The sequence below is a fragment of the Pleurodeles waltl genome, chromosome 12 (genome assembly GCF_031143425.1).
Source record: "Pleurodeles waltl isolate 20211129_DDA chromosome 12, aPleWal1.hap1.20221129, whole genome shotgun sequence".
NCBI classification, from domain to species: Eukaryota; Metazoa; Chordata; class Amphibia; order Caudata; family Salamandridae; genus Pleurodeles; species Pleurodeles waltl.
The window spans coordinates 113,189,136-113,202,873 of NC_090451.1; the positions used below are offsets into that span (position 1 = coordinate 113,189,136).

At 47.6% G+C, this 13,738-nt stretch overlaps 1 non-coding gene across 1 annotated transcript; it reads left to right on the plus strand.

The window, feature by feature from the left end:
* Positions 1 to 1,346: 1,346 nt before the first annotated feature.
* TRNAH-GUG (transfer RNA histidin (anticodon GUG)) lies at positions 1,347 to 1,418 on the plus strand. The gene has a single exon. It is a non-coding gene; the product is annotated as a tRNA-His (tRNA).
* Positions 1,419 to 13,738: the final 12,320 nt, after the last annotated feature.

Sequence of the window (13,738 nt, forward strand, 5' to 3'; positions counted from 1 at the left end):
ACTTTAACCTACTCTACTCCATGCTACTATACTCCACTCTAAGCCACTGTACTCTCCACCACTAAGCTCTATTCCACTCTACTGTATGCCACTCCATGCCACTCTAATCCACCCCACAGAATGCCACTCTACTCTATGCCACTCCACTCAACTCCATGCCATTCCACACTTTTGCACTCTACCCTACTCTGTGCCTCTCCATTCCACTCCATGCTACTCCACTCTATCCCACTACGCTCTACTCTAGTTCACTCTATGCCACTCCACTTTACTCTCTCCCACTCTACTCTATACTACTTCATTCCATGCCACTTCACTGTACTCCACTCCACTCCATCTCACACAATATCACTCAATGGCACTACATGCGCTCTACTCTATGCCACTCTACTGCACACTACTCTATGCTGTGCCACTCTACACTACTCTCCTGTAGGCCTTTCTACTCTATGCCACTTTTTTCTCTGCTCCTCTCTACACCACAGTGTCACTCCATGCAACGCGACTGTATGCTACTCAACACCACAACACTCTACTTCATGCAGTCCGACTCCACTCCTCCTAATTCTTTGCCACCCCTCTCCATGACACACTGTTCTCTGACTCTATGCCATTCCATGCCACTTCACTCTACACCACACTATGCCACTCTACACCACACTACTTTACTCTATGCTACTCTATGCCATTCTATGCAACCTCACTCCTCTTTACCCCACTCTGCTCTATGCCACTCCATTCCTCACAATGCTATTCAACGCCATGCCAAGGCACACCACTTCATTATATTCCACTGTATTCTATGACACATTACGTCACTCTACTCTTTGCACTTCAATCTACTCCCTTCTATGACCCTCCATTCATCACCACTCCATTGTTTGCTAGTCAAGTTTACGCCACTTCATTCCACACAATGCAACTCTAAAGCAGTATGCACCAAGCAGCTGAATGTGTCTGAAGAGACACCCAGAAAAGAAAAAAACAACAATATGTGGGGGCCTGTTCCGAGCCCCTTCTGGCCTGGAGGAGTTTGGTCGGCCGTGGATTAAGTTTTTGCAGTGTTCACTTCCCCAACCCCAGCACTCATAGAACACTTGAGACTTGCAGGGCAGAGTGGTGGATCTTGTTAAGAAGTCTGGGCTTCTTGGTTTATGGGGAGTCTTGTCACTGGATCAGAGAGGTAAATATTTGCTGTGATCTGCTACTCAAAGAAAAGACCCTGATCTAACTTGAAAAGATGGGTTTTAAACAAACACTAAATCTATCCACTCCACGGACACTGTGACCTTTTTTCAGCCTATCAGAGCCACACCAGGGTAGTCTTTTCAGAGCCCAAGTAGCTCGCCGTGATCGTATAGTGGTTAGTACTCTGCGTTGTGGCCGCAGCAACCTCGGTTCGAATCCGAGTCACGGCATTGCGGGTGGCAATGTCACGGCAGTTGGGCAGCATTTTTATTCTCACTTCTTAATATTTACATGAGTTAAGAGCTTGAACCTAATTTCAACGGTGAAATTAAATGTCTTTGAAGAACGCGTTAACAATGTTATTATTTATTTCACCTTTCTGCGCTTTTACGTTTGTGGCGGTCCTGATGTGAAAAGTATGAGCTACAGTTTGGTTTCACAGGACCCGGTCAGCAAGAGGGATGGATGTCTGTGTCTCCTGTACCTGCAGCGCCGAGGCTCCTGTACTGACGCGGAGTAGCTTTCAATGTTGAAAGGGATCTGTGAGAAAGTAGCCTCTTTCTAGCCTTGTTACCCCCACTTTTGGCCTGTTTGTGAGTGTATGTCAGGGTGTTTTCACTGTCTCACTGGGATCCAGCTAGCCAGGGCCCAGTGCTCATAGTGAAAACCCTATGTTTTCAGTATGTTTGTTATATGTCACTGGGACCCTGCTAGTCAGGACCCCAGTGCTCATAAGTTTGTGGCCTATAGGTATGTGTTCCCTGTGTGATGCCTAACTGTCTCACTGAGGCTCTGCTAACCAGAACCTCAGTGGTTATGCTCTCTCATTTCTTTTAAACTGTCACTAACAGTCTAGTGACCAATTTTACCAATTTACATTGGCTTACTGGAACACCCTTATAATTCCCTAGTATATGGTACTGAGGTACCCAGGGTATTGGGGTTCCAGGAGATCCCTATGGGCTGCAGCATTTCCTTTGCCACCCATAGGGAGCTCTGACAATTCTTACACAGGCCTGCCACTGCAGCCTGAGTGAAATAACGTCCACGTTATTTCACAGCCATTTTACACTGCACTTAAGTAACTTAGAAGTCACCTATATGTCTAACCTTTACCTGGTAAAGGTTAGGTGCAAAGTTACTTAGTGTGAGGGCACCCTGGCACTAGCCAAGGTGCCCCCACATTGTTCAGGGCCAATTCCCTGAACTTTGTGAGTGCGGGGACACCATTACACGCGTGCACTTCATATAGGTCACTACCTATATGTAGCTTCACAATGGTAACTCCGAATATGGCCATGTAACATGTCTAAGATCATGGAATTGCCCCCTCTATGCCATCCTGGCATTGTTGGTACAATTCCATGATCCCAGTGGTCTGTAGCACAGACCCTGGTACTGCCAAACTGCCTTTCCTGGGGTTTCACTGCAGCTGCTGCTGCTGCCAACCCCTCAGACAGGTTTCTGCCCCCCTGGGGTCAAGCCAGGCTTGTCCCAGGATGGCAGAACAAACGACTTCCTCTGAGAGAGGGTGTTACACCCTCTCCCTTTGGAAAATGGTGTGAAGGCAGGGGAGGAGTAGCCTCCCCCAGCCTCTGGAAATGCTTTCTTGAGCACAGATGTGCCCAATTCTGCATAAGCCAGTCTACACCGGTTCAGGGACCCCTTAGCCCCTGCTCTGGCACGAAACTGGACAAAGGAAAGGGGAGTGACCACTCCCCTGACCTGCACCTCCCCTAGGAGGTGTCCAGAGCTCCTCCAGTGTGCTCCAGACCTCTGCCATCTTGGAAACAGAGGTGCTGCCAGCACACTGGACTGCTCTGAGTGGCCAGTGCCACCAGGTGACGTCAGAGACTCCTTCTGATAGGCTCCTTCAGGTGTTAGTAGCCTATCCTCTCTCCTAAGTAGCCAAACCCTCTTTTCTGGCTATTTAGGGTCTCTGTCTCTGGGGAAACTTTAGATAACGAATGCAAGAGCTCATCAGAGTTCCTCTGCATCTCTCTCTTCACCTTCTGATAAGGAATCGACTGCTGACCGCGCTGGAAGCCTGCAAAACTGCAACAAAGTAGCTAAGACGACTACTGCAACTCTGTAACGCTGATCCTGCCGCCTTCTCGACTGTTTTCCTGCTTGTGCATGCTGTGGGGGTAGTCTGCCTCCTCTCTGCACCAGAAGCTCCGAAGAAATCTCCCGTGGGTCGACGGAATCTTCCCCCTGCAACCGCAGGCACCAAAAAGCTGCATTACCGGTCCCTTGGGTCTCCTCTCAGCACGACGAGCGAGGTCCCTCGAATCCAGCAACTCTGTCCAAGTGACTCCCACATTCCAGTGACTCTTCAGTCCAAGTTTGGTGGAGGTAAGTCCTTGCCTCACCTCGCTGGGCTGCATTGCTGGGAACCGTGACTTTTGCAGCTACTCCTGCCCCTGTGCACTTCCGGCGGAAATCCTTCGTGCACAGTCAAGCCTGGGTCCACGGCACTCTAACCTGCATTGCACGACTTTCTAAGTTGGTCTCCGGCGACGTGGGACTCCTTTGTGCAACTTCGGCGAGCACCGTTTCACGCATCCTCGTAGTGCCTGTTTCTGGCACTTCTCCGGGTGCTACGTGCTTCTGAGAGGGCTCATTGTCTTGCTCGACGTCGCCTCTCTTTTCTGGTCCAATTTGCGACCTCCTGGTCCCTCCTGGGCCTCAGCAGCGTCCGAAAACGCTAACCGCACGATTTGCAGCTAGCAAGGCTTGTTGGCGTTCATTCGGCGGGAAAACACTTCTGCACGACTCTACACGGCGAGAGGGATCCGTCCACCGAAGGGGAAGTCTCTAGCCCTTTTCGTTCCTGCAGAAACCGCAGCTTCTTCTGTCCAGTAGAAGCTTCTTTGCACCCGCAGCTGGCATTTCCTGGGCATCTGCCCATCTTCGACTTGCTTGTGACTTTTGGACTTGGTCTCCTTTGTCCACAGGTACCCTAGATTGGAAATCCACAGTTGTTGCATTGTTGGGTTGTGTCTTTCCTGCATTATTCCTCTATCACGACTTCTTTGTCTTTTGGGGAACTTTAGTGCACTTTGCACTCACTTTTCAGGGTCTTGAGGAGGGCTAATTTTCTAACTCTCACTATTTTCTAATAGTCCCAGCGACCCTCTACAAGGTCACATAGGTTTGGGGTCCATTCGTGGTTCGCATTCCACTTTTGGAGCATATGGTTTGTGTTGCCCCTATCCCTATGTGTCCCCATTGCATCCTATTGTAACTATACATTGTTTGCACTGTTTTCTAAGACTATACTGCATATTTTTGGTATTGTGTACATATAACTTGTGTATATTTGCTATCCTCTCACTGAGGGTACACTCTAAGATACTTTGGCATATTGTCATAAAAATAAAGTACCTTTATTTTTAGTATAACTGTGTATTGTGTTTTCTTATGATATTGTGCAAGTGACACTTGTGGTACTGTGGTAGCTTCACACGTCTCCTAGTTCAGCCTAAGCTGCTCTGCTAAGCTACCATTATCTATCAGCCTAAGCTGCTAGACACCCTATACACTAATAAGGGATAACTGGGCCTGGTGCAAGGTGCAAGTACCCCTTGGTACTCACTACAAGCCAGTCCAGCCTCCTACAGATACCCTTTTTACCTGTTGATGGAGAGGGATCCTGAGTTTTCAGGCCTTCTCTCCTTTGCTTTTTCATTTCAGTAGAAATGAGAGGGAACAATTCCTCAGGGATGCCCAGCATGGCTGCATGGGCATAAAACTCTACATCAGCCCAACCTGAGGCCTCTAGGTCATTACCTAAGAGACAGTCTACAGGTAAGCTAGGTGATACCACCACCTGCTTAGGGCCAGTAACTCCACCCCAACTAAACTGAATTATAGCTAAGGGACGAAACTTAGTGGAGTTATGGACATCAATAATCTTATACTGTTGACCAATGATGTGTTGATCAGGGTGCACCAGGTGTTCAGTCACCAAAGTGAAACTGGCACCTGTGACCACTGGGATCATGGGATTGTGCCAACTATGCCAGGATGGCATAGAGGGGGCAATTCCATGATCATAGACATGTTACATGGCCATATTCGGAGTTACCATTGTGAAGCTACATATAGGTAGTGACCTATATGTAGTGCACGCGTGTAATGGTGTCCCCGCACTCACAAAGTTCAGGGAATTGTCTCTGAACAATGTGGGGGCACCTTGGCTAGTGCCAGGGTGCACTCACACTAAGTAACTTTGCACCTAACCTTTACCAGGTAAAGGTTAGACATATAGGTGACTTATAAATTTCTTAAGTGCAGTGTAAAATGGCTGTGAAATAACGTGGACGTTATTTCACTCAGGCTGCAGTGGCAGGCCTGTGTAAGAATTGTCAGAGCTCCCTATGGGTGGCAAAAGAAATGCTGCAGCCCATAGGGATCTCCTGGAACCCCAATACCCTGGGTACCTCAGTACCATATACTAGGGAATTATAAGGGTGTTCCAGTAAGCCAATGTAAATTGGTAAAATTGGTCACTAGCCTGTTAGTGACAATTTAAAAGTAATGAGAGAGCATAACCACTGAGGTTCTGGTTAGCAGAGCCTCAGTGAGACAGTTAGGCACCACACAGGGAACACATACATGCACACCTATGAGCACTGGTGCCCTGTGTGACAGGGTCCCAGTGACACATACATATAGGCCACAAACCTATGAGCACTGGGGTCCTGACCAGCAGGATCCCAGTGACACATAACAAACATACTGAAAACATAGTGTTTTCACTATGAGCACTGAGGCCTGGCTATCAGGATCTCAGTGAGACAGTGAAAACAGTGACAAACACCCTGACATACACTCACAAACAGGCCAAAAGTGGGGGTAACAAGGCTAGAAAGAGGCTACCTTCTCACACAAACCCCCCCCCAAACGAAGGACAATAAGGCTAACCTTGGCCAGTTGAGACTTTATTGTCTAAGTGGTGATAAGTAGAGAGTAGCTCTGCAATAGACTGGTTACTCCCTTTATCATCCACTATATGGTTACTTCCCTGTGGGGATGTAAACCACCCTGTTTGAAGTTTTTTAGCTAAGCAACAATGTGAAGATGTATTTTCAGAGTTTCTATCAGTAAGTTTTAGTTTAGAGCAGTGGGAATTGTCCACTGAACCTATTTGTAGTGATGGAAATGCCAGACAGGGATGCTGTCTCAGAAAAGCCATAGCTGGGCAAAAACTTTGTCCATATGGCTGGAAGAGAGAACAGGGATGCTGTTTCTCTTGGGTTGGAGCAGGGCAGGGATGCTGTCCTATGAGCTCCACACTAGGGCAGGGATGCTGTCCTAAGTGTTGTGAGGCAGTGCAGAGTTTCTGCACTAAAGTTTCTCTGGGAGGGTTGGAGGGATGCTCCATGTTAACTAAAATGGTGCTCTTTTTCTCACCAATGTTAGTTATCCCACAGAGAGGTACTTCCACCTCAGGGAGTACAGTTTTGCCAACTGATGATTCCCTTGGAACAGGTGCCACCCCAGGAGAGGTTTCTCCCACCACAGGAATGGTATCCTGAATGGTAGGGTGGTTAGGGGATACTGTGATACCCTTTTTACCTGTTGATGGAGAGGGTTCCTGAGTTTTCAGGCCTTCTCTCCTTTGCTTTTTCATTTCAGTAGAAATGAGAGGGAACAATTCCTCAGGGATGCCCAGCATGGCTGCATGGGCATAAAACTCTACATCAGCCCAACCTGACGCCTCTAGGTCATTACCTAAGAGACAGTCTACAGGTAAGCTAGGTGATACCACCACCTGCTTAGGGCCAGTAACTCCACCCCAACTAAACTGAATTATAGCTAAGGGAAGAAACTTAGTGGAGTTATGGACATCAATAATCTTATACTGTTGTCCAATGATGTGTTGATCAGGGTGCACTAGGTTTTCAGTCACCAAAGTGAAACTGGCACCTGTGTCCCTGTAGGCCAAGGCCTCAACACCATTTATTGAAACTGTCTGCCTGTACTTATCCATTGTAAGGGGACAAGCAGCCAGTGTGGCAAGGCCAATGCCACTAGGTGTGACAGAAACTGTCTTGGGACTGATTACATCAGTTTCCACTATGGACCCATAAGTGAACCCAACTACACCCTTTGCTTGACTGTTGCCAGCAGTCCCACCACTAGTACCACTACTGCTAGGGGCACTAGAGCTTGATGTATTAGTGGTGGTAGGCTCAGGGGGTTTACCTGGACAGGACTTATCCCCTGGCCTATGGCCTCTGTTTTTACACACAAAGCACCAAGGCTTTTTAATGTGTGCAGGTTGAGAAGAAGAGGAAGAATTAGTTTTATCCCCACCCTCTGAAGAGTGTTTAAGATTTGAAGTGGGATCTTTGGTTTTACCCTTATCCCCATGCTTATTTTGAGATTTTTCACCATCTTTCTTCTTATTGCCATCTTTGTCACCCCCTGTATGAACTTTTCTGTTCACCCTTGTTCTGACCCATTTGTCTGCCTTCTTTCCCAATTCTTGGGGAGAGGTCAGATCAGAGTCTACCAGGTACTGGTGCAACAAATCAGACACACAATTATTAAGTATATGCTCTCTCAGGATTGTGTTATACAGGCTTTCATAATCAGTAACTTTACTGCCATGTAACCACCCCTCCAAGGCCTTCACTGAATGGTCAATGAAATCAACCCAGTCTTGTGAAGACTCCTTTTTGGTCTCTCTGAACTTTATCCTGTACTGTTCAGTGGTTAAGCCATAACCATCCAGGAGTGCATTCTTAAGAACTTGGAAATTATTGGCATCATTTTCTTTCACTGTAAGGAGCCTATCCCTACCTTTTCCACTAAATGATAGCCATAGGATAGCAGCCCACTGCCTTTGAGGGACATCCTGTACAACACAGGCCCTCTCAAGTGCAGCAAACCACTTGTTAATGTCATCCCCCTCCTTATAAGGGGGAACTATCTTGTGCAGATTCCTGGAATCATGCTCTTTTGCAGGATGACTATGGGGAATACTGCTGCTGCCACCATGGGTATCTAAACCCAACTTCTGTCTTTCCTTCTCTAATTCTAAAGACTGTCTATCCAAATCCAGCTGTTGCTTCTTGAGCTTCAGTCTGGTTTGTTCCACTCTCAATCTATTGAGCTCCCTTTCTAACAATCTGTCATCAGGGTGGGTGGGAGGGACATTTCTAGATACAGAGGTATGATGGGAATGAACAGAAGGAGACCTGTCCCTTACAGAGGGCACCCTAACAGCTTGGCTAACAGTATAATGTGAGAGCACACCATCAGTATGGTGTGATTCAACCTCTGTACCAACTATGCTAGACTGTCTAGTAATGGGCAGGCTGAGAAGTTTCTTTCCTGAACCTTTTCCTGGGGGAGTCCCTGGATCAGATTGAGAACCATTAGCTACTTTTTCTACAGATTGGGCACTTATGGCCTTATCCTGTACTCTAAGCATGTTAATTAACAGTTCTAAGGAAGGATTCTTCCCTACACTCAAACCTCTCTCTATGCAGAGACTCCTTGCTCCTTTCCAGCTAAGGTGATCATATGCAAGTTTGGACAGTTCAACATTTTTTCCTGTGCCAGACATTTTTTAGAGAGAGTTAAAGTGATAGAAAAAGAGAAAAAAGTTTTCAGAACTTTTTGGAAAGACAGAAAAAACTTTTTAAACTTTTAAGAACTTTTTGAAAGTTTAGAAGTACTTTTCAGCACTTAGAAAAGAGTGAAAAGAGGAAATGCAAAACTTTTTGGCTATGTGTATATACACTGACCTTGTTTTGTATATTTTTCTCTTATGAAAAGTACAATGACAAGAGTGGTAAGTAGTCTCAAGCACTTATCCCACCACTGCACAACCAATGTAGGAGGCTGGACTGGCTTGTAGTGAGTACCAAGGGGTACTTGCACCTTGCACCAGGCCCAGTTATCCCTTATTAGTGTATAGGGTGTCTAGCAGCTTAGGCTGATAGATAATGGTAGCTTAGCAGAGCAGCTTAGGCTGAACTAGGAGACGTGTGAAGCTACTACAGTACCACCTAGTGTCATATGCACAATATCATAAGAAAACACAATACACAGTTATACTAAAAATAAAGGTACTTTATTTTTATGACAATATGCCAAAGTATCTTAGAGTGTACCCTCAGTGAGAGGATAGGAAATATACACAATATATATATACACAATAGCAAAAATATGCAGTATAGTCTTAGAAAACAGTGCAAACAATGTATAGTTACAATAGGATGCAATGGGGAAACATAGGGATAGGGGCAACACAAACCATATACTCCAAAAGTGGAATGCGAACCACGAATGGACCCCAAACCTATGTGACCTTGTAGAGGGTCGCTGGGACTATTAGAAAATAGTGAGAGTTAGAAAAATAACCCTCCCCAAGACCCTGAAAAGTGAGTGCAAAGTGCACCAAAGTTCCCCTAAGGACAAAATAGTCGTATTAGAGGAATAATGCAGGAAAGACACAAACCAGCAATGCAACAACTGTGGATTTCCAATCTAGGGTACCTGTGGAACAAGGGGACCAAGTCCAAAAGTCACAAGCAAGTCGGAGATGGGCAGATGCCCAGGAAATGCCAGCTGCGGATGCAAAGAAGCTTCGACTGGACAGAAGAAGCAGAGGTTTCTGCAGGAACGAAAAGGGCTAGAGACTTCCCCTTTGGTGGACGGATCCCGCTCGCCTTGGAGAGTCGTGCAGAAGTGTTTTCCCGCCGGAAGGACGCCAACAAGCCTTGTTACACGCAAATCGTGAGTTTGGCGTTTTTGGACGCTGCTGGGGCCCAGGAGGGTCCAGGAGGTCGCAAATTAGAACTGCGGAGAGAGGGGACGTCGAGCAAGACAAAGAGCCCTCACTGAAGCAGGTAGCACCCGGAGAAGTGCCAGAAACAGGCACTACGAGGATGCGTGAAATGGTGCTCGCCGAAGTTGCACAAAGGAGTCCCACGTCGCCGGAGACCAACTTAGAAAGTCGTGCAATGCAGGTTAGAGTGCCGTGGACCAAGGCTTGGCTGTGCACGAAGGATTTTTGCCGGAAGTGCACAGGGGCCGGAGCAGCTGCAAAGTCGCGGTTCCCAGCAATGCAGCCCAGCGAGGTGAGGCAAGGACTTACCTCCACCAAACTTGGGCTGAAGAGTCACTGGACTGTGGGGGTCACTTGGACAGTGTCGCTGGATTCGAGGGACCTCGCTCGTCGTGCTGAGAGGAGACCCAATGGACCGGTAATGCAGCTTTTTGGTGCCTGCGGTTGCAGGGGGAAGATTCCGTCGACCCACGGGAGATTTCTTCGGAGCATCTGGTGCAGAGAGGAGGCAGACTACCCCCACAGCATGCACAAGCAGGAAAACAGTCGAGAAGGCGGCAGGATCAGCGTTACAGAGTTGCAGTAGTCGTCTTTGCTACTATGTTGCAGGTTTGCAGGCTTCCAGCGCGGTCAGCGGTCGATTCATTATCAGAAGGTGAAGAGAGAGATGCAGAGGAACTCGGCTGAGCTCATGCATTCGTTATCTAAAGTTTCCCCAGAGACAGAGACCCTAAATACCCAGAAAAGAGGGTTTGGCTACCTAGGACAGAGGATAGGCTACTAACACCTGAAGGAGCCTATCAGCAGGAGTCTCTGACGTCACCTGGTGGCACTGGCCACTCAGAGCAGTCCAGTGTGCCAGCAGCACCTCTGTTTCCAAGATGGCAGAGGTCTGGAGCACACTGGAGGAGCTCTGGACACCTCCCAGGGGAGGTGCAGGTCAGGGGAGTGGTCACTCCCCTTTCCTTTGTCCAGTTTCGCGCCAGAGCAGGGGCTAAGGGGTCCCTGAACCGGTGTAGACTGGCTTATGCAGAATTGGGCACCTCTGTGCCCAACAAAGCATTTCCAGAGGCTGGGGGAGGCTACTCCTCCCCTGCCTTCACACCATTTTCCAAAGGGAGAGGGTGTCACACCCTCTCTCAGAGGAAGTTCTTTGTTCTGCCATCCTTGGCCAGGCCTGGCTGGACCCCAGGAGGGCAGCTGCCTGTCTGAGGGGTTGGCAGCAGCAGCTGCAGTGAAACCCCAGGAAGGGCAGTTTGGCAGTACCAGGGTCTGTGCTACAGACCACTGGGATCATGGGATTGTGCCAACTATGCCAGGATGGCATAGAGGGGGCAATTCCATGATCATAGACATGTTACATGGCCATATTCGGAGTTACCATTGTGAAGCTACATATAGGTAGTGACCTATATGTAGTGCACGCGTGTAATGGTGTCCCCGCACTCACAAAGTTCAGGGAATTGGCCCTGAACAATGTGTGGGCACCTTGGCTAGTGCCAGGGTGCCCTCACACTAAGTAACTTTGCACCTAACCTTTACCAGGTAAAGGTTAGACATATAGGTGACTTATAAGTTACTTAAGTGCAGTGTAAAATGGCTGTGAAATAACGTGGACGTTATTTCACTCAGGCTGCAGTGGCAGGCCTGTGTAAGAATTGTCAGAGCTCCCTATGGGTGGCAAAAGAAATGCTGCAGCCCATAGGGATCTCCTGGAACCCCAATACCCTGGGTACCTCAGTACCATATACTAGGGAATTATAAGGGTGTTCCAGTAAGCCAATGTAAATTGGTAAAATTGGTCACTAGCCTGTTAGTGACAATTTAAAAGTAATGAGAGAGCATAACCACTGAGGTTCTGGTTAGCAGAGCCTCAGTGAGACAGTTAGGCACCACACAGGGAACACATACATGCACACCTATGAGCACTGGGGCCCTGTGTGACAGGGTCCCAGTGACACATACATATAGGCCACAAACCTATGAGCACTGGGGTCCTGACCAGCAGGATCCCAGTGACACATAACAAACATACTGAAAACATAGTGTTTTCACTATGAGCACTGAGGCCTGGCTATCAGGATCTCAGTGAGACAGTGAAAACAGTGACAAACACCCTGACATACACTCACAAACAGGCCAAAAGTGGGGGTAACAAGGCTAGAAAGAGGCTACCTTCTCACACAACCCCCCCCCAAACGAAGGACAATAAGGCTAACCTTGGCCAGTTGAGACTTTATTGTCTAAGTGGTGATAAGTAGAGAGTAGCTCTGCAATAGACTGGTTACTCCCTTTATCATCCACTATATGGTTACTTCCCTGTGGGGATGTAAACCACCCTGTTTGAAGTTTTTTAGCTAAGCAACAATGTGAAGATGTATTTTCAGAGTTTCTATCAGTAAGTTTTAGTTTAGAGCAGTGGGAATTGTCCACTGAACCTATTTGTAGTGATGGAAATGCCAGACAGGGATGCTGTCTCAGAAAAGCCATAGCTGGGCAAAAACTTTGTCCATATGGCTGGAAGAGAGAACAGGGATGCTGTTTCTCTTGGGTTGGAGCAGGGCAGGGATGCTGTCCTATCAGCTCCACACTAGGGCAGGGATGCTGTCCTAAGTGTTGTGAGGCAGTGCAGAGTTTCTGCACTAAAGTTTCTCTGGGAGGGTTGGAGGGATGCTCCATGTTAACTAAAATGGTGCTCTTTTTCTCACCAATGTTAGTTATCCCACAGAGAGGTACTTCCACCTCAGGGAGTACAGTTTTGCCAACTGATGATTCCCTTGGAACAGGTGCCACCCCAGGAGAGGTTTCTCCCACCACAGGAATGGTATCCTGAATGGTAGGGTGGTTAGGGGATACTGTGATACCCTTTTTACCTGTTGATGGAGAGGGTTCCTGAGTTTTCAGGCCTTCTCTCCTTTGCTTTTTCATTTCAGTAGAAATGAGAGGGAACAATTCCTCAGGGATGCCCAGCATGGCTGCATGGGCATAAAACTCTACATCAGCCCAACCTGAGGCCTCTAGGTCATTACCTAAGAGACAGTCTACAGGTAAGCTAGGTGATACCACCACCTGCTTAGGGCCAGTAACTCCACCCCAACTAAACTGAATTATAGCTAAGGGAAGAAACTTAGTGGAGTTATGGACATCAATAATCTTATACTGTTGTCCAATGATGTGTTGATCAGGGTGCACTAGGTTTTCAGTCACCAAAGTGAAACTGACACCTGTGTCCCTGTAGGCCAAGGCCTCAACACCATTTATTGAAACTGTCTGCCTGTACTTATCCATTGTAAGGGGACAAGCAGCCAGTGTGGCAAGGCCAATGCCACTAGGTGTGACAGAAACTGTCTTGGGACTGATTACATCCGTTTCCACTATGGACCCATAAGTGAACCCAACTACACCCTTTGCTTGACTGTTGCCAGCAGTCCCACCACTAGTACCACTACTGCTAGGGGCACTAGAGCTTGATGTATTAGTGGTGGTAGGCTCAGGGGGTTTACCTGGACAGGACTTATCCCCTGGCCTATGGCCTCTGTTTTTACACACAAAGCACCAAGGCTTTTTAATGTGTGCAGGTTGAGAAGAAGAGGAAGAATTAGTTTTATCCCCACCCTCTGAAGAGTGTTTAAGATTTGAAGTGGGATCTTTGGTTTTACCCTTATCCCCATGCTTATCTTGAGATTTTTCACCATCTTTCTTCTTATTGCCATCTTTGTCACCCCCTGTATGAACTTTTCT